The sequence below is a fragment of the Peromyscus maniculatus genome, chromosome 6, assembly GCF_049852395.1.
Source record: "Peromyscus maniculatus bairdii isolate BWxNUB_F1_BW_parent chromosome 6, HU_Pman_BW_mat_3.1, whole genome shotgun sequence".
Taxonomy (NCBI): Eukaryota; Metazoa; Chordata; class Mammalia; order Rodentia; family Cricetidae; genus Peromyscus; species Peromyscus maniculatus.
The window spans coordinates 12,337,128-12,362,808 of NC_134857.1; the positions used below are offsets into that span (position 1 = coordinate 12,337,128).

General features: G+C 45.7%; 1 long non-coding RNA gene across 1 annotated transcript; it reads right to left on the reverse strand.

The window, feature by feature from the left end:
* Positions 1–13,137: 13,137 nt before the first annotated feature.
* On the reverse strand, positions 13,138–25,046 carry LOC121830096 (uncharacterized). Its single transcript, XR_013052012.1, has 3 exons — positions 24,940–25,046; positions 15,527–15,588; positions 13,138–13,342 (listed from the first exon to the last, which is right to left on the reverse strand). It is a non-coding gene; the product is annotated as an uncharacterized LOC121830096 (long non-coding RNA).
* Between the last annotated feature and the right edge of the window lie 635 nt (positions 25,047–25,681).

Consider the following 25,681-nt stretch of genomic DNA (forward strand, 5'->3'; position numbering starts at 1 on the left):
TTGACAACCAAGCATTGAAATCTAAGAGCCTGTGGGGGCCGGTCTCTTTCCCACCACCACAGTCACGATGGCAATCGAGGGAGGCTTGCGTCCTACACTTCTGTCCTCTTAGAAGTCGTTATCATGGTCCAAAGTTTGCAAACGGTTGTCCCATTTTGTCTGGTCTTCTAGCTTTGTACCAGTTAATCCTTGGTGGAAAGAACTGGAAATGTATTTATTTATCATGTTTAAGACATTTGCTGCTACTTCAAAGTGGTTCTTTTCTTTTTCTTTTATTTTATTTGCTAAAGAAGGCTACAACATTGCCTGGGTCTCTTTAGGTCATGTGCTCATGCTGTGGCCAAGCAACAGCTTGAAGCGTGAGTACTGGGAGAAAGGAAGGTCTCTCTTTTTAGATCTAGGGCTTCTTTCAGAAGCAGCAGGAGAAGGCTGGTGCTGGGGTGCTCACTGGGAAACTAGAGTTTTATGGTTTTAAACATGGGCTAACCAGGTCCCAGAGAGGCCGAAGGACTCATTTAAAACTACAGAAATCTTAAGTGGCATTTCAGTGGAATGTGTTATAAACTATTTTACTAATTTCTTCAGCCCCTCTTTCTAAAACAAACAAAAAAAGTGTTTTAAATCTTTGTTTGTGTCTATACATATCTGCCTGTCTGAATATGCACCGTACACATGCATTACCCTCAGAGGCCATAAAAGGGCATTGGATCCCCTGGAGCTGGAGTTACATGTGGTCATAAGACACCAGACATGGGTTCTGGGAACCAAACTTGGATCCTCTGTAAAAACAGCTAGTGCTCTTAACTACTGAGCCACCTGTTGGTTAAGCAGCGGTGCTTGTGGCTGGCTGCTGCCCACAGCGCCATGCCAAAGGAGGAGAGTGCTTGATGTATCTGTGACAAAAGAGTCACGAGCCATGGTTACCTTTCTAGAGCTTTATTGGGAGAGAGGGAGAGAGGAAGAGAGGGAGGGAGGGAGGGAGGGGGGAGAGAGAGGGAGAGGGAGAGAGAGAGAGAGAGAGAGAGAGAGAGAGAGAGAGAGAGGGAGGGAGGGAGGGAGGGAGGGAGGGAGGGAGGGGGAGAGAGGGAGAAGGAGAGGGAGAGGGAGAGAGAGAGAGAGAGAGAGAGAGAGAGAGAGAGAGAGAGAGAGAGAGAGGCCGCGTGTGCACACGCATAGTGGGGAAAGAATATGGAAGGAGAGAGTGCGGAAAGAGAGGGACACACAGAGAGGGCACGCCCGCTTTTTAGGCTGGTGACGTAATTAAGGACTTAATCCTTACACTATCATCTCTCCAACCCACTATTATTCCTAATTTTTGAAGCACTTCACATCTACTTCAACGCCTTCACTGTCCTAGAGAGAATGTAAGGGTAACTTCCAGCAAACTTGAAATGATGATCAACACAACTTGCTCCGTAATTTTCCATGCAGGTGATGGCTTTGTTGCCTGATGTCGTATACTGAGGCTTCCCTGGCTCCTAATGATACCAGGAAAGACTCCAGTAAGGGGAACCTCTTCATATGTTATCAAAGGGAGATGTGCAGGTGTGAGGAAGGCCATGAGTGAGCTAGCATGACTGGCCTGACTTGATAGGCAAACTGGAATCTGTGTGGAATCACTGGAATGGGTTATTAGATCTCAGTAAAATGCTCCACATTGGCGGCCATAATCAAGAAGAGGGGCTCTCCAGTGAGGCCACCTCCACCCAAGGAGCTGCAGAGGTGGCATGGTGCTGTAGGAAGGCCAAGGTCTAGGCTGTTATTACTGCTAGGACTTGGCTATATGACTTCAGTGAGTCATTTCACTTCTCTGAGCCCTTATTTCTTCATTCACAAAATTAGTTTGGATTATCTATATGTTACAAGCAGCAATGTGTGTGTGGGGGGGGGGCAGCAGAACTCTATAAGTTGTTTATCAGGTGTTGTCCAACTTTCTTCCTTTTCAAAACTAAGTTTCACTCTCCGTGTCACCACATCCCAGCCCACAGCTCTGGCAGAAGCCCCCTGATCCACCAGAGGCCCCAGTGGCAGCCAGAACCCCAGGTAGCCACCCTTCCCTCAGACCACCAACACGACCTCAGTGCCCACCCCGCCCACCCCCAGCTGGCCTTCCCTTCCTTGTCATCATGTCCTGGCCTCCAACTCCAGTGGAGGCACCCTGCTTCATCAGAGCCACATTATTCTCTAGAACTCCAGATAGGCAGCCCCTACAAACCCCACTATCAGTTCCCATCTACTCTGTCAGTTTCCTGTCCCCAGCTCTGGTGGGGGCTCCCTGCTTGACCAGAGGCCACACAGGATACCAGAATCTCAGGTAGTCCACCTAACTGATCACCGTCTTCCCTTAGTGCCTGCCCAGCCCTCCCCATCACTTTATGCTGGCCCCCTACTCCTGCAGAGGAACCCCAACTGGACCAGAGGTCATCTCAGCCATCAAAACTCCAGTCCCCAACTCAGGTGGAGACCCTCAAGTCAATCAAAGGCCATTCCAGCTGGAAGACCAGAAAGGAAATGGAAACCAAGGGAAAAAACACCCACCCAACAAAGACAAACTCAGAAATCAGCACTTAGACCTATAATCAACCCAGAGGGCAGAGGTCCTTAAAGAGGAAATGAATAAGTCCCTTAAAGAAATAAGGAAAAGACAAACAAGAAATTGGAGGGAATGAGTAAATCCCTTAAAGGAAGTCAAGAAAACACAAACAGTTGAAAGAAATTAATAAAACTCTTCGAGACCTGAAAATGTAGCAATAAAGATACACAAACTGAGGGAATTATAGAAATAGATAATCTAGTTAATTGAACAAGAACTGCAGACACAAGTATCACCAACAGAATACAAGAGATGGAAGAGAGAATCTCAGATATAGAAGACATGATAGAACAAATGAATACATTAGTCAAAGAAAATAATAAACATAAAAACTCCTGACACAAACATCCAGGAAATCTTGGACACTATGAAAAGAACAAACCTAGAAATAATATGAATAGAAGAAGGAGAAGATTCCCAGCTCAAAGGCCCAGAAAATATCTTTAACAAAATCATAGAAGAAAATTTCCCTAACCTAAAGAAGGAGATGCCTATAAAGGTACAAGAAGTATACAGGACACCAAATAGATTGGGCCTATTTGAAAAGAAATTTCCCTTGCCACATAATAATCAAAACATTAAACACACAGAATAAAGAAAAAATATTAAAATTTGTAAGTGAAAAAGAACAAGTAACATACAAAAGCGGACTATTAGAATTACACCTGACTTCTCAACAGAGAGTCTAAAAGCCAGAAGAGCCTGGACAGATGTGCTACAGACTTAAGAGACCACAGATGCTAGCCCAAACTACTATACCCAGAAAAACTTTCAATCACCATAGATGGAGAAAACAAATTATTCCACAACAAAGTGGAATTTAAACAATATCTATCTACAAATCCAGCCCTATAGAAGGTACTAGAATAAAAATTCCAACCCAAGGAGGTTAACTACACCCATGAAAACACAAAAAATAATCTCATACCAGCAAAACCAAAAGAAGGGACACACACACACACACACACACACACACACACACACTACCAACTCTACTAACAACAACAAAATAACATGGATTAACAATCATTGGTCATTAATATCTCTCAATATCAATGAACTCAATTCCCCAATAAAAAGACTAACAGAATGGGTGTAAAAAACAGGATCCATCATTTTGCTGCATGCAAGAAACACATCTAAATATCAATTATAGATATTATCTTAGAGTAAAGGGTTAGAAAAAGATTTTCCAAGTGAATGGACCCAAGAAGCAAGCTGTTGTAGCCATTCTAATATCCAACAAAATAGACTTCAAACCAAATTTAATGAAAAGAGATGGAGAAGAACACTTCATACTCATGAAAGGAAAAATCCACCAAGATGGTCTTTTAATTCTTAACATCTATGCCCCAAATGCAAGAGCACCCACCTTTGTAAAGGAAATAGTACTAAAGCTTAAATCACACATTGACCCTCAAAAAATTGATAATGGGAGACTCCACTCTCACCAATGGACAAGTCATCAAAAAACAAAAACAAAACAAAAAACTAAACAGAGAAATTCTGGAGCTAATAGATATAATGAACCAAACAGACCTAACAGCTATTTATAGAACATTTTGCCCAAACACAAAAGAATATACCTTCTTCTCAGCCACCTCACAAAATTTTCTCCAAAATTTACCATATACTCAGTTACAAAGCAATCTCAACAGATACAAGAAAATTCAGAAAGCCCTGTATTCTATCAGACTACCACAGATTAAAGGTGGATTTCAACAAGAGAAAAAGAAAGCCTACAAACTCATGGAAATTGAACAACATTCTACTGAATCACCACTGGATCAAGGCAGAAATAAAGAAAGAAATTAAAAACTTCCTAGACTTCAATGAAAAGGAATGTGCAACATACCCAAACTTATGGGACACATTAAGAAAGCTGTGCTAAGAGCAAAGTTCATAGCATGAAGTGCCTACATAAGGGGATTAGAGAGATCTCATGTTAGCAACTTAAGAGCACACCTGAAAGCTCTAGAACAAAAAGAAGCAAACACACCCAAGAGGAGTAAAGGCAGGAAATAATCAAACTGAGGGATGAAATCAACAAAATAGAAATGAAAAGAACAATACAAAGAATTAATGAAACAAGGAGTTGGTTCCTTGAGAAAATTAACAAGAGAGACAAATCCTTACACAAACTAACAAAAGGACAGAGAGAGACTATACAAATTAACAAAATCAGAAATGAAAAGGGAGAAGATAACAACAGACACTGAGGAAATTCAGAGAATCATTAGAACATACTTTAAAAATCTGTACTCCACAAAATTAGAAAATCTAAAGAAATGGATAATTTTCTCTCTAGATATCACTTACCAAACTTAAATTGAGATCAGATAAACAATTTAAATGGACCTATAACCTCTAACAAAACAGAAGCAGTCATTAAAGGTCTCCCAGTGGGGGAAAAAAAAAAGGCCAGGGCTAGAAGTTTTGGGTGCAGAATTCTACCAGAATTTCAAAGAAAAGATCCGGGATAGAACCAAACAGGACAGCAAAAAGAAAAAAAAAGTCAATGGCATGATTGCTAATGATATTCTGCTATACTCATAGATCAATGCCTAAGCAATACTCCTTAAATTATTTCATAAAATAGAAACAGAAGGAACAATTCTGAAAACAGAATTGCCCAATTCATTTTATGAAGCCACAGTCACTCCAATACCCAAATCACACAATGATTCAACAAAGAAAGAGAATTACAGACCAATTTCCCTCATGAACATGAAAAAATACTTCATAAAATACTTGTAAACCAAATCCAAAAACACATCAAAAAGATCATCCACCACAATCAAGTTGGCTTCATCCCAGAGATGCAGGATGATTCATCATATGGAAATCAGTCAATGTAATCCACCATATAAACAAACTGAAAGGAAAAAAATTGCAATCATCTCATTAGATGCTGAAAAAGCCTTTGACAAAATCCAACACCCCTTTCTGATAAAAGTATTAGAGAGATTAGGGGAAGAAGGGATATATCAAAACATAATAAAGATAATTTACAGCAATTCAATAGCCAACATTATTAAATGGAAAGAAACTCAAAGCAATTCCACTGAAATTGGGAACAATACAAAGGTTGTCCACTCTCCACATATCTATTAAATATAGTAATTGATGTTCTAGCTGGAGCAATAAGACAACTAAAGGAAATCAAGGCGATGCAAATTGGAAAGGAAAAAGTCAAAGTATTGTCTTTTACGAATGCTATGATAGTGTACATAAGCAACCCCAAAAATTCTACTGGGAACTCTTACATTTAAAAGTCCCTAGTTCAATCCTGGGTTTTGACACTAAATGAAGAAAAATAAAAAAGAAATAAAAGAGAAAGGAAAGGACATGACTACTCCTAGGTATGTGGAGGAGAAAATTTATTATGGATATGTGGGCAAGCATACCCAGAGGCAGGGACATCTGAGAGAGTCCAGAGTGGACCTGACTTTGAGCCCCCTGAGAAGACAGGGGAGGGGGAGGGAGAGGAGAGAGGGGAACCAGGTACAGCCGCCAGGAGGCCCAGAAGAGAACAGGGGAACCAAGATGTCTGGATTATACAGGGAAGGGCAGCTGAGAAAAGGCCAGCCCAGTCCCTGGGCTGGAGAGTTCAGGGTAGGGCACAGGCTATGCCAGCGGGGGAGGGGGGGAGCGCGGGGAGGGGGGGGACGGACTATGACAGGTAGGGCCTGAGGGATGCAGGAAGAACCTGGCAGCCAGGCCCACTTTAATATGTTAAGTAGACACCTCAGCCATTTTTCCCAGAGTTTGAAACCTAATACTCATAAACACCTTTGGTGAAGTGGTTGGATACTTCACAAAATCAGTAGTAGCCCTCCTATACACAAATGAAAAGGGGGCTGAGAAAGTAATCCAGGAAATAACACTCTTCATAATAGTCATAAATAATGTAAAGTATCTTGGGATAACTCTAACCAAGCAAGTGAAAGACTTGTATGACTTTGAAAAAAAAAAAAAGAACTTGAAGAAGCTATCAGAAGATGGAAAGATCTCCCATGCTCAGGTATCAGTAGGATTAACATAGTAAAAATGGCAATCTCACCAAAAGCAACCTACAGGTTCAATGCAATCCCCATCAAAATCCTAACACAATTCTTTACACACCTTGAAAGGACAATACTCAACTTTTCGTGGGAAAACAAAACCCCAGGATAGCTAAAACAATCCTGTTGCTAGAGTTTTCCGCCTTGCCCACAGTCAGGACAATTCTTTGTCACCCGCCAGTCCCACAGCCGGGAGCCATCAAGTCTCAGAAATAGTGGGTCTACACTTTTATCCAAGCAGTGTGTAGCCCAGAAACCTCTTTTTTTTTTTTTTTTTGTACTAGCAAAGGCTAAATCCACCACGCTGCTTAATGTTCCATTTGCAGAGGCCTCATTCCCGCCATACTGCAGGTCAAGTGCACACGCCAGGAACCCGCCAGTAACTCAAACCGGCAGCTGCCGCTCATTTGAGAGAGACAATTAGGAACTGTTTTTAGCTCCGTTTTAGAATCTTTTTTCTCAAGTTTTAGATGGAAACTCTTGCCAACACGTTGGGCGCCATTTGTAGCTAGAGTTTTCCGCCTTGCCCACAGTCAGGACAAATCTTTGTCACCCGCCAGTCCCACAGCCGCTCAGACCCAACCAAGTAAACACAGAGACTTATATTGCTTACAAACTGTATGGCTGTGGCAGGCTTCTTGCTAACTGTGCTTATAGCTTAAATTAGTCCATTTCCATAAATCTATACCTTGCCACGTGGCTGGTGGCCCACCGGCATCTTCACATGCTGCTGGTCATGGCGGCATCTGGCAGACAGTCCTTCTGCCTTCCTGTCCTTTTATTTCTCCTCTCTGTTAGTCCCGCCTATCCTTCCTGCCTAGCCACAGCAGATCAGGTTTTATTTATTGATCAATCAGAACAACTTGACATACAGACCATCCCCCAGTACAGCCAAGTGCAGACCATCTCAGACACCTGCACTCAGGCCCATGGTCCTAATCATCCTCTATGCGGACCTGCTGGGTAACACCACAAAGAACCCAAGAAGGGCTCCCACAGGACATACAGAACATCCCACAGCACAATCCTGTACAATAAAAGAACATCCAGAGAAATCACCATCTCTGATTTCAAGCTGTACTACAGAGCTATAGTGGTAAGAACTTCATGGTATTGGCATAAAAACAGAGAAGTTGACCAATGGAATCTAGTCGACGACCCATATGTAAATCTACACACCTATGGGCATACGACTTTTTTTTTTATAACAAAGTCAGGGTTATACAATGGAAAAAAGAAAGAATCTTCAACAAATGGTCTGTCAAATGGATGTCGGCATGTGGAAGAATGCAAATAGATCCCTATCTATCACCCTGCACATAACTCAAGTCCAAGTGGATCAAAAACTTCAACATAAAACAGATACCTGTTTATGAACCTGATAGAAGAGAAAGTGGGGAATAGCCTTGAACACACTGGAATAGCCAGGAGACAACTTCCTGGACAGAACACCTATCATGCAGGCACTAAGATCAACAGTCAATCAATAGGACACCATGAGACTGAAAAGCTCCTGTAAGGCAAAGGACATCATCAATAGGACTAAACACTCAAGAATCTAGACATCAAAAACCAAATAACCCAATTAAAAAATGTGGTAGACATTTAAACAGAGAATTCTCAACAGAGGAATCTCAAATGACCGAGAAACACTTAACAAAATGTTCAACATCCTTAGCCATCAGGGAAATGCAAAGCAAAACTACTTTGAGATACTGTGGGATGGTCTTTCTGTATGCTGTGGATATGTTTTATTACCATTGGTTAATAAAGAAGCTGCTTTGACCTATAGCAAGTCAGGATAGAGCCAAGTGGGAAATCCAAGCAGAGATACAGGGAAAAGGAGGGTGGAGCCAGGAGCAGATACCAGCCAGCCACCAGAGGAGCAATATGTGTTAGAGCACAGGTAAAGCCATGAGACGTGGCAAAGCATAGATTAATAGAAATGGATTAATTTAAGTGGTAAGAGGCCTAATAGTTTATAGTTAATATTAAGCCTCTGAGTGATTACTTTAAAAGCAGCTACAGGACCAGGTGGGACAGAAAAGCCTCTGTTTACCTTGAGATTCCATCTTACACCTGTCAGAATGACTAAGATCAAAAACAACTGGCAGCTCATGCTGGGAAGATTTGGAGCAAGGAGAACACTCCTCCACTGCTGGTGGGAGTGCAAACTTGTACAGCCACTTTGGAAATCAATATCTCAGTTTCTTAGAAAATTAGTAATATATCTACCTCAAGACCCAGCTATACCACTCCTGAGCATATACCCAAAGGACATTCCATCCTACCACAAGGACACTTGCTCAACTATGTTCAAAGCAGCTTTATTCATAATAGCCAGAACCTGGAAACAAACTAGATGTCCCTCAACCAAAGAATGGAAGCAGAAAATGTGGTACATTTACACAATGGAGTATTACTCAGCTGTTAAAAACAATGACATCAGGAAATTTGCAGGCAAATGGATGGAACTAGAAAAAAAAAGTCATCCTGAGCGAGGTAACCCAGGCCCAGAAAGACAAATGTGGTATGCACTCACTTATAAGAGGATATTAGCTGTAAAGTAAAGGATAATTATGTTACAATCCATAGACCCAGAGGTTAAGTAACAAAGGAAGTTCAAGGGGGATACATGGATCTCCCTGGGAAGAGGAACTAGAATAGATCTTCCAGGCGGGTTTGGACAGGTGAAGATGGAGACAGATGGGATCAGGTGAGGGGGGTTAGAGGAAGAGCGCACTGAGAGAGACAACTAGTACTGGGGGCATTTGGGGAGACTAGGTAGAAACCTAGTGCAGTGGAAACTCCCTGAGATGTGAGAGTGACCCTAGTGAGGTCTCCTAGAAATGGGGGTACAGAGCTTGAAGTGGCCTCTTCTGTGACCAGGCAAGACTGCCAGCAGTGAGCCTGGGACATCAACCCAGCCACAAAACCTTCAACCCACAGTCTGCCCTGCCTGTAGATGTGCTGGGGTGGTGGTGGTGCAGAACTTGTGGGAGTGGCCAGACAATGTGTGGACCAAATTGAGGCCCATGCCATATGAGGGAGCCCTTACCATACACTGCCAGGATGATCAGAAACCAGAGGCAGGATAGCCCACAGACCCAGGATAGAACCAAACAGGACTAGCAAAATGAAGGAAAAAAAAAGTCAATGACATGATTGCTAATGATATTCTGCTATACTCATAGATCGATGCCTAGCCCAACTGTCATCAGAGAGGCATCATCTAGCAACTGATGAGGGCAGATACACACTCACAGCCAAACACAAGGTAGAGTCAGGGGAACCCCACAGAAAAGGGGGAAGAAGGATTGCAGGATCTAGAGGATTTGAGGACACTATGAGAACATGGCCCACAGAACAATCAGGGCTCATAGGACCTCACAGAGACTGAATCAGCAACTACAGAGCCTGCATGGGTCTGAGTTAGGTCCTCTGCATGTTTGTTATGGTTATATACCTTGGTGTTCTTGTGGGACTCCTAACAGTGGGAGTGGGGATTGTCTCTGACTCTTTTGCCTGCTCTTGGGACCCTTTTCCTCCTACTGGGTTGCCTTGCCCAGCCTTGATTTGAGGGTTTGTGCCTAGTCTCATTGTAAGTTGTTATGTCGTGTTGGGTTCATATCCCTGGCAGGCCTGCTCTTTCCTGAAGGAAAACGGAGGCGTGAATCTGGGGGAGATGGGAGGGTGGAAGAGGGACTGGGAGGAGTGGAAACTGTGGTCAGGATGTAATGTATGAGAGAAGAAAAATAAATGACTAATAATAAAAGACTATGTCTCCTACCTGTTTGCCGCTCATCAAGCAGCCTAGGCTAGCAAGTTCCAGGAATCCTCCTGCCTCCACTTCTCCAGAGCCGGGAAAACTGGGTTTGCTCTGCTCTATGCTTTATGGTTGTTTTGTTTTCTACATGACTTCTGGGTTTTGCACTCAGGTCCTCGTGCTTGGCCAGCAAGTCCTTTGCTAACAGACGTTTCCCAGCTCCCTGCGTGGTCTTCTTAAGGCATGTGCCTTCAGCTTTGCTATAATAGCCCCTCGTCCCTTGTTACCTTTCTCTATTGGTCTTCACTCACTCTTGTCTCTTCCTGGCCCCTCTAGTCACTGAAGTTTGCCATCCCCGGCCAAGAACATCTGTGACACTGCCCTAACTCTGATACCTGGTAGTGTAGAGCCTAGGGCTATTGGGCTTCAACACTCAGGCAAGAGAGTTATAGCACTCTGCAGCTCTGAGTTAGGTCTTTATACTTCCCAGACTCTTCCCTCCTGGGCATGATGACGTCATCTCCTTAGGCTTTTTCCTATAAATCCCCTAAAGCCCGCTCTCCATTCCAGTCACAGAGAGTCTCTTCTAGCTCCTGTTTATAGGAAGTGATCTTATGCAGCTTAAGCTGCTGACTTATTTCTAATTCTATCTCCTTGGTTCAGGGAGGCCGGCTGAGGGCAAGGACACTCTTCAGGAGAAAGACTTGAATCAATAATAAGAGAGAGAAGTGTTGGAGCCATCTAGGTTTCCTGGTGGCTATACCCAGCAGGCCTACATAAGAGGATGATTGGACCACAGCCCCGAGCACCAGGTATTTGTAAGGGTCTACACTTGGCTGAAACTAGCAAGGGGGAGGTCCTTTGCCCCTCCCCTTGGCATTGTTATAAATAGCCCTTTGGAATAAATCTCTGGGATCCAGGCCCACCTGAGGCTATCCTGTGTTTCTCTCCATTTCTCTCCCCTCTTTATTTCTACCTAAGTCTCTTATCCCTCATTCCTCAAGAGTCCCTGGGATAAATAAATGTGGGAGCTGGTCCCCGACAAAGGAGGTCACAGGATGTAAATGCAGTGGGTACCACAGCCCTCTCCCTTGAATTTAACTTTAAAAACCTAGGATCCTATTCGTACATCCCCACACTGCTGGGCCTTTAGCACATCTGGCCATTAGTGAGCTCAGGCCTGGTTGTGGGCATTGTGCGTGGCTATCTGCTGGGGCTCCTCCTCAGCAGGGGATTGGTGCTCAGTGACCTAAGGGCACACAGCTGCTGAGGGTGTCCAAGGCACAGGCTCTCCTCACAAAGCAGCTCTGTGTCGCAGGAGCTCCCCCCACCACCACCACACACATGTGCACACAAGAGCTCTGTCTTTAAAGTGGTCTTAGGTCCGGGTGGAACTCCTAGAGGGCAGGGAAAACAGCTTCTTTTACAAAAGCTTCCTTTTAGTAAACTTAAGCTCCCTGGCACCTAGAATTTTCTCTTGTGTCTGAACATATATGTATTACAGTTTATTTCTTTTAAACATGACCCAAGCTGATGAGTGTTCTTAAGGATCTGCTGACCAAACAGATAGGCGTGGTCTGTGATGAGAGGCCCATCACAGAACAATCTTTAACTGTAGAGTTTCCAGCTTTGAATTTAGGAGGGTTCCATGAGCCACATAAGAAATAATTTACCAATCACTCTCCTTCCTTCCTCGTTCCCTCTCTTCCTTCCTCCTTGCCTCCCTAACTCTCCCCCTCCCCTTCCTTACTCCATCCTTTCCTCTCCCCCTCTCCATTCTTTCTTTCATTTGCTTTTTTTTTTTTTAAAGATTTATTCTTAACCAGGCATGAGAGCCCCCATCTTTAATCCTGACCCGCAGAGGCTGGCGGATCTCTGAGTTCAAGACCAGCCTGGTCTACATAGTGAGTTTCAGGCCAGTCAAGGTTACACAGAGAAACCTTGTCTAGAAAAACAAAACAAAACAAAAAAGATTTACTTTTATTATTATTGCGCGCGCGCGCGCGTGTGTGTGTGTGTGTGTGTGTGTGTGTGTGTGTGCCCTCAAAGGCCAGAAGAGGATGTCATGATCCCCTGAAGCTGAAGTCGCAGGCAGTTATGAGCCACTCAGTGTGGGTGCTGGAAATCAAACTCACATCCTTTGCAAGAACAGCAAGTGCCCTTAATTGGTGAGCCTCTTCTCCAGCCCCACTGTGGGTTGGTTTTTGAACAGGAGCTCACTAGATAGGCTTTTTGCTGATCCAGAATTGGCTGTATAGAATAGACTGGCTTCTAACTGGTGGCCATTCCTTCTATCCCAGCCTGAGTGCTGGGGTCAGAGCTATATGCCACCACCGCTTGACACCTCTTCATTCTCAAATAGTTCATTTCCCCCCAGGAATAAAGCAGGCCACCCCACTGGAACAAAGGGAGCATAGTGTCTCCTAGATTGCTGCCTGTGGTGGTTTGGTTGAGAATGGCCCCTTGGCTCGTACATCTGAATGTTTAGTCATCAAGGTATGGCACTGTTTGAGAAGGACTGGGAGGTGTGGCCTTGTGGTAGGAAGTGTGTTAGTGGGGTGGGCTATGAGGTTTCCAACGCACAAGCCTGCTCCAGTCCCTGTCTCTCTCTGCCTGCAGATCAGGATGCAGTTCTCAGCTACTGCTCCAGCACCACGTCTACCCATCAGTCACCATGATCCCTGCCATGAAAATAATGAACTAACCTCTGAAACTATAAGTAAGCCCTCAATTCAACATTTTCTTTTTAAGGGTTGCCTCAGTCATGGTGTCCCTTTAGACACCGCCCAAATATCCCATCTTCTCATTTTCCAGAGACTTCTCTCTTCTGTGTCATTATAGCTGTCACAGTGCTGTTGAGGTCATCCTGGTCTCAGCTCATGAAGTCAACTTTCCTTTTCAGCAAATGATGACATCGCTCTAAGCAAAGACAACAAGCTCGTGTCATTCAATTTGCTTGTAATAAAACTTTCAGTGGCATAAGGGAGGTGGGAACATTTGTCCAGGATGCTTCAGATTTAACTATTGAGAGAGAGAGCGTTGGATACTGCCGAACAGTAGAGTGCCACGGGTAGAGATTTCTTTTCATACAACTAAAATCTCAGATTCCCAGCCATGCATGATGGATAAGCACCTGCTCATATTCATTATTAATATAAATACTTGAGAAAAACAACTCTTTCATACCCTTATTATTATCTCCTTTTAAAAAAAAATCTACTGATGGACTGAGAGCCACTAGATTTGAAAGTGTTCTTGGAAAAAGTTGCAATGTGTTGCCCAGATCTCAAGATTTTGCCCTGTGTTGATAAGGGGTTTCTATGGGAGAAAGTTCCATGCTGGGAAAGACAGAACCTAAGTATTTTCATTGTTAAAAATAAATTTAAAAAAACAAACAGACAGATACACACTAAGCAGCCTCATACTGCGCCTCCCACTTTAAAGAGACTCAGCAGCACCACACAGGAAGAGAGCATGTCAACGAGAGGGCTGCACTGGTTAGAATGCGATGTCCCCAGTCTGGGCGTTTGAAGACTTGGACCCCAGTCCATGGCTCTTTGAGGAGCCTTTGGAGGTGTGGCCTTGCTGGAGGAGGTATGTCACTGGGGTCGGGGGTTTGAAGTTTCAAAAGACTGTCCTCATGAGGTCACTCTGCTTCCTGTTTGTGGATCAAGATGGGAGCTCCCTCCTCCAGTGTCATAGTGATGGACAGGTATCCCTCCGGAACTGGACACTCAAAGTAAGCCTTCCATTTCTAAGCTGCTTTGGCCATGATGTTGTATCACAGCAACAGAAAGATTAGTACAGGAGCAAATGCCCGGAGCTCATTTCTCATGCTGCGTTCCTCTTCAAGCAGAATTCTGTCAGGTGGAAGAGCAGCACCTCTGTCCACATCACTCTAGTCTGGACAGACTGAGGCCACAGAGACCCCTAAACTGTCTCCCTATGCAGCTCTCAAATGAGCTGGGAAGATAGCTCCGTCAGGAAAGTGCTTGCCTTGCGAGGGCGAGGACCCGATTTTGTTTTTGTAGATTTTGTGAATTTCTTGTAGATTGTGATGGATTCCAGAATCTACACAAAAACAATCTGAGCATGTGGACACACGCTTGTAATTCTTGTGCTAAGGAGACAAAGAGAGGCAGAGCAGGTCCCTGGGGCTCAGTGGCCAGCCAGATTTGCCCACTAATGAGTTCAGGAGACATGGCTTAGCAGCTATGAACACCGCTTGCTTTTCCAGAGGACCAGAGTTCTGGTTCCAGCACTCATGTCAGGCAGCTTCCAATTGCAACTCCAGCTCAGATCCAGTGCCCTCTTCTGGCCGTGGCCACTGGCCATGTGGCACACATACATTCACCCTTTCATATACACGTCAATGAAACATAAATGCCAATAAATCTTTTAAAATATTCTAAACATAAATAAACAAAACCCAAGTTGGACAGTGTCTGTTGACCAGCACATGAGGTTGCCCTCTAGATTTGATATATCTAGACTTGATATGTATGCACATTCACGAGAACACACACACACACACACACACACACGCTGTCTTTGGGGCATTTGATTAGAATATACATCAGAAGCACTATCTTCATGGTGTAATTGTAGAGCATTTAGGCTATTTAGAGAAAAACAAAGAGGTAGAGAAAATGAAAGACAAAGCCGTAGCATCTGGGGATCCATGCTCAATTAGGAAACATTCTCAAACAGCCCAGGTAGATGACAGCCTTCGAAACAGTTAGCACCCAGTTCAGCCGGCACTCGGGAAAACGGGTGACTTGTCTGTCACTAAGGATTTGGGAGCTGGGCATGAGCTTTGGGGCACAAAGGCTTAAGATCTTGGCTGAAATACAGTTGAAAGAATTTTACCAGATCCAGTTGTCACTGGCACCAAATTTTAATTAACTAGAATTCAACTACTGATAGCTTCGCATGCTGACATAAGGTGAAGGAATTCACAAACAAATGGAAGCTGGAGATGAAAATATTCTAATCCTATTACATATGCCTTGAGATCAGATCTCTGGCACTATGCCCCTGGAACATCCCTTCAGTTATTCTCACCAACCTGAATGTACAAATCAAAAACTTGCTGTCACTTACCTTCATAGCAACTACCAAGAAATACTTGCTTCAATGTGAAAATAAGCTAGTTTTGCTTCACACTGTAATAAAACTTTAAGATTGAATGCAGATTGTGCCTTCAAGTATACATCCTTAACCCAAGTGTGAGACCTTAGCAAACCTCCAGCCTCAGCTGTTCTGTTGAATTCCATTCATTTATACGAAGGCCATAAACTACATGCCCTGCTTTGAGCCAGTGCCCAAGCCAGGCAGGAAGACTGTGGCAGCCCCACACCTGCTTTCCCAGGTCAGTTTCCTATCTGTGGCTGTGATAAAATACTCAGATGAAACCAGCTTAATAGAGAAGGATTCTGTTTAACAGCCAGCTGGTCGCATGTCACCTGCAGTTGGGAAGAAGCTGAGTGGAGCCAGACTATAAAACCTCAAAGCTCACTCACTGATGTACATCCTCCAACAAGGCCCCACCTTCCAAACCAGTGCCGCTGGTTGAGGACCAAGTGTTCAAACACATGAACCTATGGGGATACTTCCCATCCCCACATTCATCACCCTTACTTCTCCCCCATTAGCCCCTTGGGATATATTGCTAAGGCTAAGAGATCAGTGCCCAAGCAACAGCACCAACAGACAGCTTATATCTCTAGTCCAAAGGAAGCAGGAGGAGGAATATCATTCCCAGAACCTGCAGGATAACGCAGTCTAGAAAGGGAAGCCACCGGCAATATCTGTGGTTGAAGAGGTCTCAGCCACTTCGAGATGATGGCCAGGTTCATAGAGGATGGGAATCTGAAGGTTTTAGTTGAGACCTCTAAGGGGGGGGGGCCACTGAGTAACTGAATAATCAAGACTCCAGTAAGAGAATTGAGATCCCGGACGAAGAAGGCACAAGGCAAGAGTGAAATTTTAGGTAAATACCAACAAAACAGATTGCTCTGGAGTCAGATCACATGTCAACACTGTCACAAGTCAGTGTGAATTAACTCAGGGCACGAGAGCCAGCTCCCATCTTCTCACACTAGTCACTGGCTGATCTCCATGTGTGACTTAAATCCCCGGCACGCCCAGATCTCGGCATAGATCTCAGCTTCATCCACGCGATGCTGATTTTGGAGAATAGGCAACAGAGAGCTTACAGAATCATTATGGGTTCCACCCAGATTTCAAAGGAAAGCCTAGGAAGGCCGGCAACGTCTATGAGTTTGGGGTTGCCTTCAAACAAAACCTTCCAGGGGGATCTGCAAGAATTTCTCTGTCTGTTTCCTAGCCATTAAGGTGTCAGTGGCTCTACTTTGTCACACCCTCCTTGTCATGAAGGACTGAAACCTCTGTGTGCCAAAACCAATCTTTCCCCCCTGCAGGTGTTTTGCTCAGGTGTTTGTCCCAGTGACGGAAAGTCTGAGTAATCCACTGTGAGATGTCCCACAGCAGATGCTGTGTCTGCCTAGATGCCAGATATGAAGGTATTGAGTGTCAGAGGGAGAGATGGGGCTGGAGATAGGTCCACCTCCATCCCAGAATTAAATGAGGTCATCTTGAGTTGGGAAGATTAGACACCACGGAAGGAGGAATGAGAAAGGGAGTGGCTGGGACCTTGAGTTTTGGGATGGTAACAAAATGCCCAATGTCTGGACAGGCCTTAGGAAAGATGTAACAGGTCAGCGATGTCAAACATTATTGGAGAAATTGATAAACCACAGCTAGAGAAGAGAACTTCTGTTTCAGCATCAGAGATGCTACTCTTTGTGTGGGCCAAGGTCCTTAGGTGTAATTTTAAAAATGATTAGCTGGCTTAAATAAAAAGCAAATTTACATTGAATATCTGATAGACTCTTAAGAAGAGCCGGTTTCTGGGGTTAACCGGAGCTATGGTCCAGTCTCACACTGACAGATGTGTTGGGAGCACAGTGCCAGCGTGTAACAGTGTCTACTGAGAATTGAGGGAAGAGGATTTCAACTCTGGCCACCCACTGAAGTTAAAATGCTATCGACCAGTCCCTGTCCCTAGAGATCAATTTTTTTTTTAATACACTGCATCAAACTTTGGCTTGGAGCTTTTTAAAGAAGGGAGTTTATATTTAGAGTGGGTCAACTTCATTATGAATAATTCGTATGGTCTGAAGTGCCCTAATTCTGGGAGCGTATTCTACATCTCCTTTAGTGCTGTGGGGACCAGACGACCCTTTCCACTGCTTCTCACACTTCTCAGTCTGCTCCCTAGTGCTTAGCTGTCCTTTACACAAACTGCAGCATTTCCTCAGATCAGGTGTGGCTCACCCTTCACTGTTCTGATGCTCAAGGAGGTTTGAGGTGAGCCCCTTCGTGATTGGGTTGTGGGTTCCAGAGCTCTTTGGTGTAAAGAATGCAAACTTTTGAAAGTGTTTGGCATTTTCTCTAGCCTGTATGGTGGAAGGTTTCTTTCTTTGTTTTCTTCCTCTCTCTCTCTTTTCTTCTTTCTTTCTTCCTGCTGGGCTCTCAGTCCAGTGCACCATGCACACAGGTTCTCTACCACTTAGCTACGCGTAGAGATTTTCTGTGTTTCAAATCGGATCTCTCTATGTAGCTTGAACTGGCTTCAAACTCACCATCATCCTCTTGCCTCTTCCTCCTCAGTTCTGGGATTGCAAGTGTTCAACACTGAATGAACGGAGAGGATCTCCCAGAGACTCATCTCTCAAAGCCAGAACACATGAAAGCCAGGACTGAGGAAAGCAGGAAGATTCCCTTCTCATCGGCAAGGAAGGAGTCCTGCTCGGGTGGCAGAGGCAGAGGAACCCGGCGTCGGTGCCTGGGGTGCTAGGCCGTTTCCCCCTTCTTCCTTCAGACCCACCACAGGTCAACAGGAAACGGAAGTGCTGGGAAGACTGCTGAATTTCTATCAGGAAACACAACTGTTGAGGCCGAGGAGCCACAGCCCCGCCCGCCCGCCTGCCTGCCCGCTGGAGCTGGGAGCCCGGAGCCTGTGACTGGGGAGATGCCGCTCTAATCCTGGAGTTGCCAGGCCTGTTTGAACCAATCAGAACCACTCTGCTCTTGAAGCCGGGGAAGGCTTCTGCCTCACCATGGCAACTGACTCCCTGCCGAAAGGGAAACTCGGGCCTCCGTTTGCTTTCTGCTCAGTGTCTCGTGGCTGAAGGCTATGTCCCTTGCTCATCTTTTAGCCCACATGAGGAAAGTCTCCCGAATGGCAATGTCGAGATGGAGCAGAAGGGGTTCCATTAAATACATTGCTAATTTTGTCTAGGAAGAAAATCTCTCTCTCTCTCTCTCTCTCTCTCTCTCTCTCTCTCTCTCTCTCTCTCTCTCTCTCTCTCTCTCTCTCTCTCTCCCCTCTCTCTCCATCTTTGGATGCAAGCCAGGGCAGCAATTTTCACTGGAGACGGCCAAGGCTCCACCGAGTCTTCCCTGGAGAGTCTGTTCTGCTTTAAGTTCGCTTGGCAGGAGAAGAGCCAGGGCTCGGCTCTCCATTTTGCTCCTCCCGGAGGTTAGCAGCACAATCTGAAAGTTCCTTCTATGTTGGTACGGAAACTGCAGATACCGTGGGAACAGTTATCATCTTCAGCTGATGCTCTCTCCACTGGTAACTTTGTGTTGAAGCACTGGCCTCATTTTGAAACCTGAATAGACAACAGTTTGTTAGAAAACCAGTATCACTGATTTTGATGGGAACTTTTAGGAAAAGAAGAGATGGAAAGTCTTTCGTGTATGTGTGTGTGTGTGTGTGTGTGTGTGTGTGTGTGTGTGTGTAACATTCCCCCAGCACACATGTAAAAACACATGCCTGAAATCCCAGCACCGGAGAGGTGGAGGAGACAAGGGGATCTCTGGTCTTGTAAGCCAGCCAGTCCACCTGAGCAAGTGAGCTCCAGTTTCAGTGAGACACCCTGTCTGTCTCGAAAAATAAAGTGGAGAGTAACTGAGGAGACACTCAAAACCAACCTCTGGCCTCTAGAGTCCCACATGCACACACACAAACATGTACACACATATTCCACATACTCATACACACACACTTACACATCAATGGTGTGTTGAGCTTTGCCACAATGTGGAGTCCCTGTAGAAAATATAACGGTGGAAAGGGAGAAACACCTGTCTTCCTGCTGTCAGGTGGGAGACACAGAAAGCGTGTTCACGATCAAGCATATAATTAAAGACAAATCCTGTGAACAAGTCCGTAGTTAGGAGGATCAAGAGAGAGTCCTGGAGCACGTGATATGGGAGCCAGCCTTTGCCAACCTGGAAGGATTGGCATGGAGCAATTCTAGTCCAAGGAAACTGTATAAACAAAAGCTGTGGGGTAGGAAAGTTGAGTCTGTGGCAAACTGCATGATTTAGTGCCATGTGCTTAAAGGTAAGAATAAGAACTAGGCTCAGGGCTGGGGTGGAGCTCAGGTGGTAGAGCGCTTGCCCAGCAGACAGAGAGTCCTGGCTTCAGTCCCCTCGCACCAACTGGACATGGTAGTTAAGACCTGTAATTGTAGCACCTAAAAGGTAGAGGCTCCAGAAGTTCAAGGTCACCTTCAGCTAAATAAGGAATTCCAAGCCATCCTGAGAGAGAGAGAGAGAGAGAGAGAGAGAGAGAGAGAGAGAGAGAGAGATATTCAGAGTGCAATATTTTCAGGGTTCTTGAATGTCAAACTAAGGAGTTGGGTTTTATTCCAGAAGCTACACAATAACATCAGAGCAAAGAGTTAACATGGGAATGGGAGGATGATGGGAGTTGGAAGAGCGCGGGTCATGAGAGGTAGGGACGGTCCTGGCACAGTACAGGCAGGACAAAGACAGGTTAACTGAACATCAGGGGCAAATCATTCAGTTTCCAGCTAATTCGATGTAGGGGTAGTCCGTGTTCTTCACACAGTTCTGTGTACAGTAAATAGCTGGGCCCTTTTGCCCCCCGCATCTCAGATGAAAGCGTCCTCTGATTCAGTTGCACTGGTTCTAATTCCTGCTTCCTCCACTGCTCTTGTCCCCACCTCACACTTAGGGCAATGTAGCGACAACATATTCCCAGGTCGGTGACTGTCAAGGTCTAGAGCACTAAAGTCACCTGGAGGCTTTGTCAGAACACAGGCTGTGATATTTTAAGAAACTGAATTCTGAACTGAGAGGCAGCTCACACGGTAGCCCATGGTACCTGCCCAGTGTGCTGGAAGCCCTGGTTTCTACCCCCAGCACCGAATGAACTGGACGTGGTGGCTCATGCCTGTAACTCCAGCACTTGGGAGGAATCCACAGGAAACTCAATTTAAGATCATCCCTGGCTGTACATGGGTTTCAGGCCATCCTGGCCTACATGAGACCTTGTCTCCGAGGGAGACGAAGGAGGAAGGGAAAGAAAACACTGGATTCCAATGAGTGTCTAAGACAGTGATTCTCAACTTCATTCTGCCATCCTGGAACACAGTTCCTCACGTTGTAGTGGCCCCCAGTCATAAAACTATTTTGTTGCTACTCTGTAACTGTAATTTTGTTTCTGTTTTAAATCATAATGTAAATATCTGTGTTTTCCCGTGCTCCTAGACAATCTCTGTGAAAGGGTCATTTTATCCCCCAAAGGGTCATGACCCACAAAGTTGAGAACAGTTGCTCTAAAAGCTGATGGTGTGGCTGTTCTGGGGACAAAACTTGGAGTCCCTCTATTCCAGGCCTCTTATGGTTACCTCCGTAACTATGAGGCAGGGACAAGAACAGCAGAGAAAGCCACTGACCCAGAAGACACTTGTCTTGTTCTTTGGACTGACATTATTGTAAATGTCTTTGACAAAGAGGCGCACTTATTCACCGAACACAAAATACTGTGAAGGAAGCGTCGTGATGTAACCTTCTAATCACAGCTACAGTTGGGATCAGATTCGCCTCTGCCTCCTTGAAGTCTTTGATTATTCTGGGTTATGCTGATTATTCTCTCTCCATTATTTTATATTAAAATTGGGATAACACTGACCACTGCACACTGGTGTGAGGGACAGATGTAGAAAACCACAGAATATATTTGGCTGTATGCCAAGATGGATATAAAATGAAATATGGACCTAGGAAATGTGTATGCCACTTATGAGAGCCATTGTGTGATAGAAAATAAGGCAAGGAGATTGAAGGACCTAGACTGCCAACATTGGGGAGGTGGAGCCAGGAGGATCAGAAGTTCATGGTCAATCATCAGTTACCAATTCAAGATAGCCTGGGCTACTTGAGACGCTGCCTTCAACTAAGCAAGTGAATAAAACACACAGAGGAATTCCATTCTTCCTACCTTCTGTTTGGTCTGGGTTTGCTGTTTGGATTTTTCCCTCCTACAATCTTACGCTACCCGGTTGCTCCAACAGTGTACCACGTGTGGCTGGCAATGTGGCTGTCTGGGAGAGTGCTTGTCTAGCATGCAGGAGGCCCTGGTTTTCACCAGAGCACTGCATAGACTGGACAAGGTGGCACATGCTCATGAGACCAGCACTCAGGAGCACCGGGAGTTCAAGGTCGTTCTCAGCTCCACAGACAATCTGACCTGCCAGGCTATGTTTGTGTCTAAGAAAATGAATAAACAAAAAAGAATACCAGGGGATAGTGAGCTCCATGAGGCAATGTGGAACAGTGTGTGGTGAATTGTTTGCTTGCTTTTCTATACCAACCTTTCCTGAGGCAGCCAAGTGGTCACCACCGAGTCACCATCTGGCCTGTCAGACCCTTGGGGACACCAAGGACCGCCAGGGTGGTCATAGCTTTGGATTAAGCATCGTCTTTCCATAGCTCTCTGCAGTGATCAGCACACGGTCCCCAAAGGACATGGGAAGATTCGTCCTCAGGGGATTTTCTGCTGTCGGGGAGAGTGTGAGGAAGAGGGCAGGAGATGGTACCCGGATGAAGAGAGAGGAAGAGTCAACAGTCAAGGAGGAAGGGGAAGCTTTCCTTTGGACTTTGTGCCTCCCACCTCCACCCCATTAGCACAGGGTCTTTGTGGGGCTTGAGGCTATGAGTGTCCCACGAGGACGCAAGCTCAGAGGATTTTCCCGATGCAACTGTCTGGGGCTTGTCCCCAGTGAAGAAATCAGCAAGCCAACATTGTTCTTTAACCAGGTAAGTCTGATGCTATACCATCACCAGACGGGGAACAGAAGGCAGACTTGGCAGACAGTCCTGTAGGAAGGGCCATCTCAGGATGAGCCTGTGTCGTGGGAACTTAATGACAAGCAAGGCCCCAATGCTCCCTTGAATCCCCACCCCGAGGAAAGAGCCTGGGAGTCGCACACACTTCAGCTCAGCTTGCTGCAGGGAATGGAGGAGGGAGCCTTGAGGAGAACAGACAGTACAGAGGGCTTTGGCTGCTCTGGGCCCCTAGAGGTGAACATTGCTGTAGTTAGCAGAGCTCCACTCGTCAGTCGAGAAGGGAAGTTGTTGTTTAAACCAGATGATCGTTCGCTGTGGCAGGCACCGTCCTATGCATGGTAGGTGTTTGGCAACATCTCTCCCTTCTGTCATTACACTTCCTCTTTGGTTAATTCCATAACCCCAACATGTCTAGACATTGCTGATAGCCCAAGTCACATGGCCCGAGACCTGCTGCGCCCTGGTGCCGAGCCCTGGTGCCGAGCCCTGGTGCTGAGCTCTGCTGGAACCACTTGGAGAACGCTCATCTATTCCCTGCTTCTAGAAAGGATTAATACTCCCAATGAAAGGACAAATCAGAATATTTGGAGGTATAAATGGAGTTTGGTCTCAAAACCTCAAGCACTGAAAGGCAGGTGGGAGATGATGAAAAAAAAGACCCACTTCTTTTTTTTTTTCAGTTAAAGAAAAGGAGACAAGAACCATGTGATTTGCCTCAAGGCCTAAGATGAGGAAGGGAGAGACACATGAATTTAGGACCTGACCTTAGGAAAAGACAAACAACTTCATCACCCTCTCCTCCTAAGCTCCTTCAACCCTGGATCTTCAAGGGAACAAGCCTTACTTGTTTTAGAAGCTGGTGAAACATTTCACCAGGGGCATGTGGATGTCCGCGGTCCATGCTCCTGCAGAAGGCCATGTGGATGTCTGTGGGCTGGGCTGCCACCGGAGACCATGCTGAGGTCAGTGGTCCGTGTGGACACTGGAGGCCAGGTGGGTGTCCAGGATCTGTGTTCCCGCTGACTGTAAAGGACAAGAAAGTTTCTCCTGCAGTGGTATCAATGACAGCAGACTCACAGTTGAGAAAGAGGGACATAGAAGGCTCCTGTGATAACCGCCCCCCCCCCCAAATAACAGCCTAGACAGGAAGACAAGAAGCCATAGTCAAGAACTCTTTTTTTGGGGGGGGGGGGTTTCAAGCCATTGTTCTAATTCTAGAGAAACGGGGTAGAAATTCTACCGAGAGTTAGAAATGTGAAGTGACTCACTGCATAATTTATAACAGAGATTTCATTTTTAATTGCACACACGCACACACACACACACACACACACTCACGTGTAGGTATGTGTTCATCAGTACCCTCAAGAATGAACATGGCAGATGCTCATCCTGAGGCTGGAGTGATAAGCACTCGAGAGGCACCTGACACGGGTGGAACTGAACCAGGGTCTTCTGCAAAGGCAGCAGGAGCTCTTACCTGCTGAGCCGCCCGTCCAGGCCGCAGCCCAGCGCAGACCCCTAAGCCAGGCCGGTCACTTCCGAACCCTACCAATACGCCTTACTGCCCGTGCCCACCGATTCTCAGCGTCCAGCTGACGGGACTTAGAATCACCAGGAAGACAGAACTCTGGGTCTGTCTACGAGAGGATTTCCAGAGAGGTTTATGTGAGGAGGGAAGAGTCACCCTAAATGTGGACACCACCATCCCATGGGGTTCACCTCAAGCCACACTAGAGAAGGGGGAGCAATTATCCCTTTAATGAGATGGTGTACTTTTCCTTCCAGATTCCAGCCTTTTAGTGCAGTCCCAACAAGCTGCCAAGAGAGTTGTTGGTCTGTCTGTCTGTCTGTCTTAGTCCCGACTCAGGTAAACTTGTCCCTTTTTTCTTGTCTCTCTCCTTCTTTCTGATCCTGGCCAGAGCCCGACTGCTTCCTCTGGTACCGTAGGTTTCTTTACTCCCTCTCTGAAGCTCTCTCCCCCACCACGTGGTGACTTGTCTGTCACGTGGCTGACGTCCATGTTGCTTTAACTCAAATGGCATTGTTCTTTGCTGCTTTTTCCTTCCCTGCCCATCCTCCATCTGGCGGCCGAGACTCACAGGTTACCTGCTTTGGGACTTTCCTTTTAAACTCTGATAAGTAACTTGTCCTCAAGTGTCTGTCTGAGTCTATTCTTAAATTCTTTCACTAAGAGACTATGAACCCCAAGAGGGGACCTCGATTTTCCTGGTCTTATATGGCCGCTTCAGAGGGATACCTGGTTGCTTTCCTTCCACACATATTTACTGAATCCCTATCTTAAGTCATTTTTAGGAAGACAGTACCTTGAGTGAGGTCAGAATTCTTTCCTTGGGTATCAGTGCTGGACTGACACATGGATGCTGGAAAATAACCATGCAGCGTGAAAACCTCCTGATGTCTCCACCAGGCATTACCCACTTCCCTTTGTGACACAGGCAGAGAGGTCAGTGGCCCTGCCTGTTCATCCCTTCACCCCACATTGTCCCTGCTCACCCCACTGCTTCCAAGGTGGACGGTACCTCAGCAAAGGCCAGACCAGCTGGCGTCAGAGCCCTCTCCTTAGTCCTCTCCTCTCTGCCCTGTGAAACTCCTGCCAAGGACCTAACTTGGTTTCTAAGCACCCATGTTGGATGACTCACACCACTGTAACTCCAGCTCCCCAGGATCTGCCTTACCTGGGTACCTGCACAGACACGAAACCCGCAAACAAAAATATGTAAAAGTAAAATATTCAAAAACAAAAACAAATCTACTTTGTGCCCAGAATGCTGAAGGGCAGCAACAAGGCCCACTGCAGGTCAGTGTGGGTCCAGGGACCTGGTGAGAGGCCAAGCTTCAGCTCAGGGGCCACATGACTGTGTTTCTTGGGGCAAGAACTGCTGACCTTCAACACGGAGCAATTCGAGATTTCTAGGCACTATATCAAGTTCAGAACATGGAGGGCGGGGAGACTGCAGGCGAGGGTAAAGGTCAGACTTGAGCACTAGACCGCAAACAGGCGTGAGTCCTTGGGTGTGGATTTTAGATGTGTTCTCTCTCTCTCTC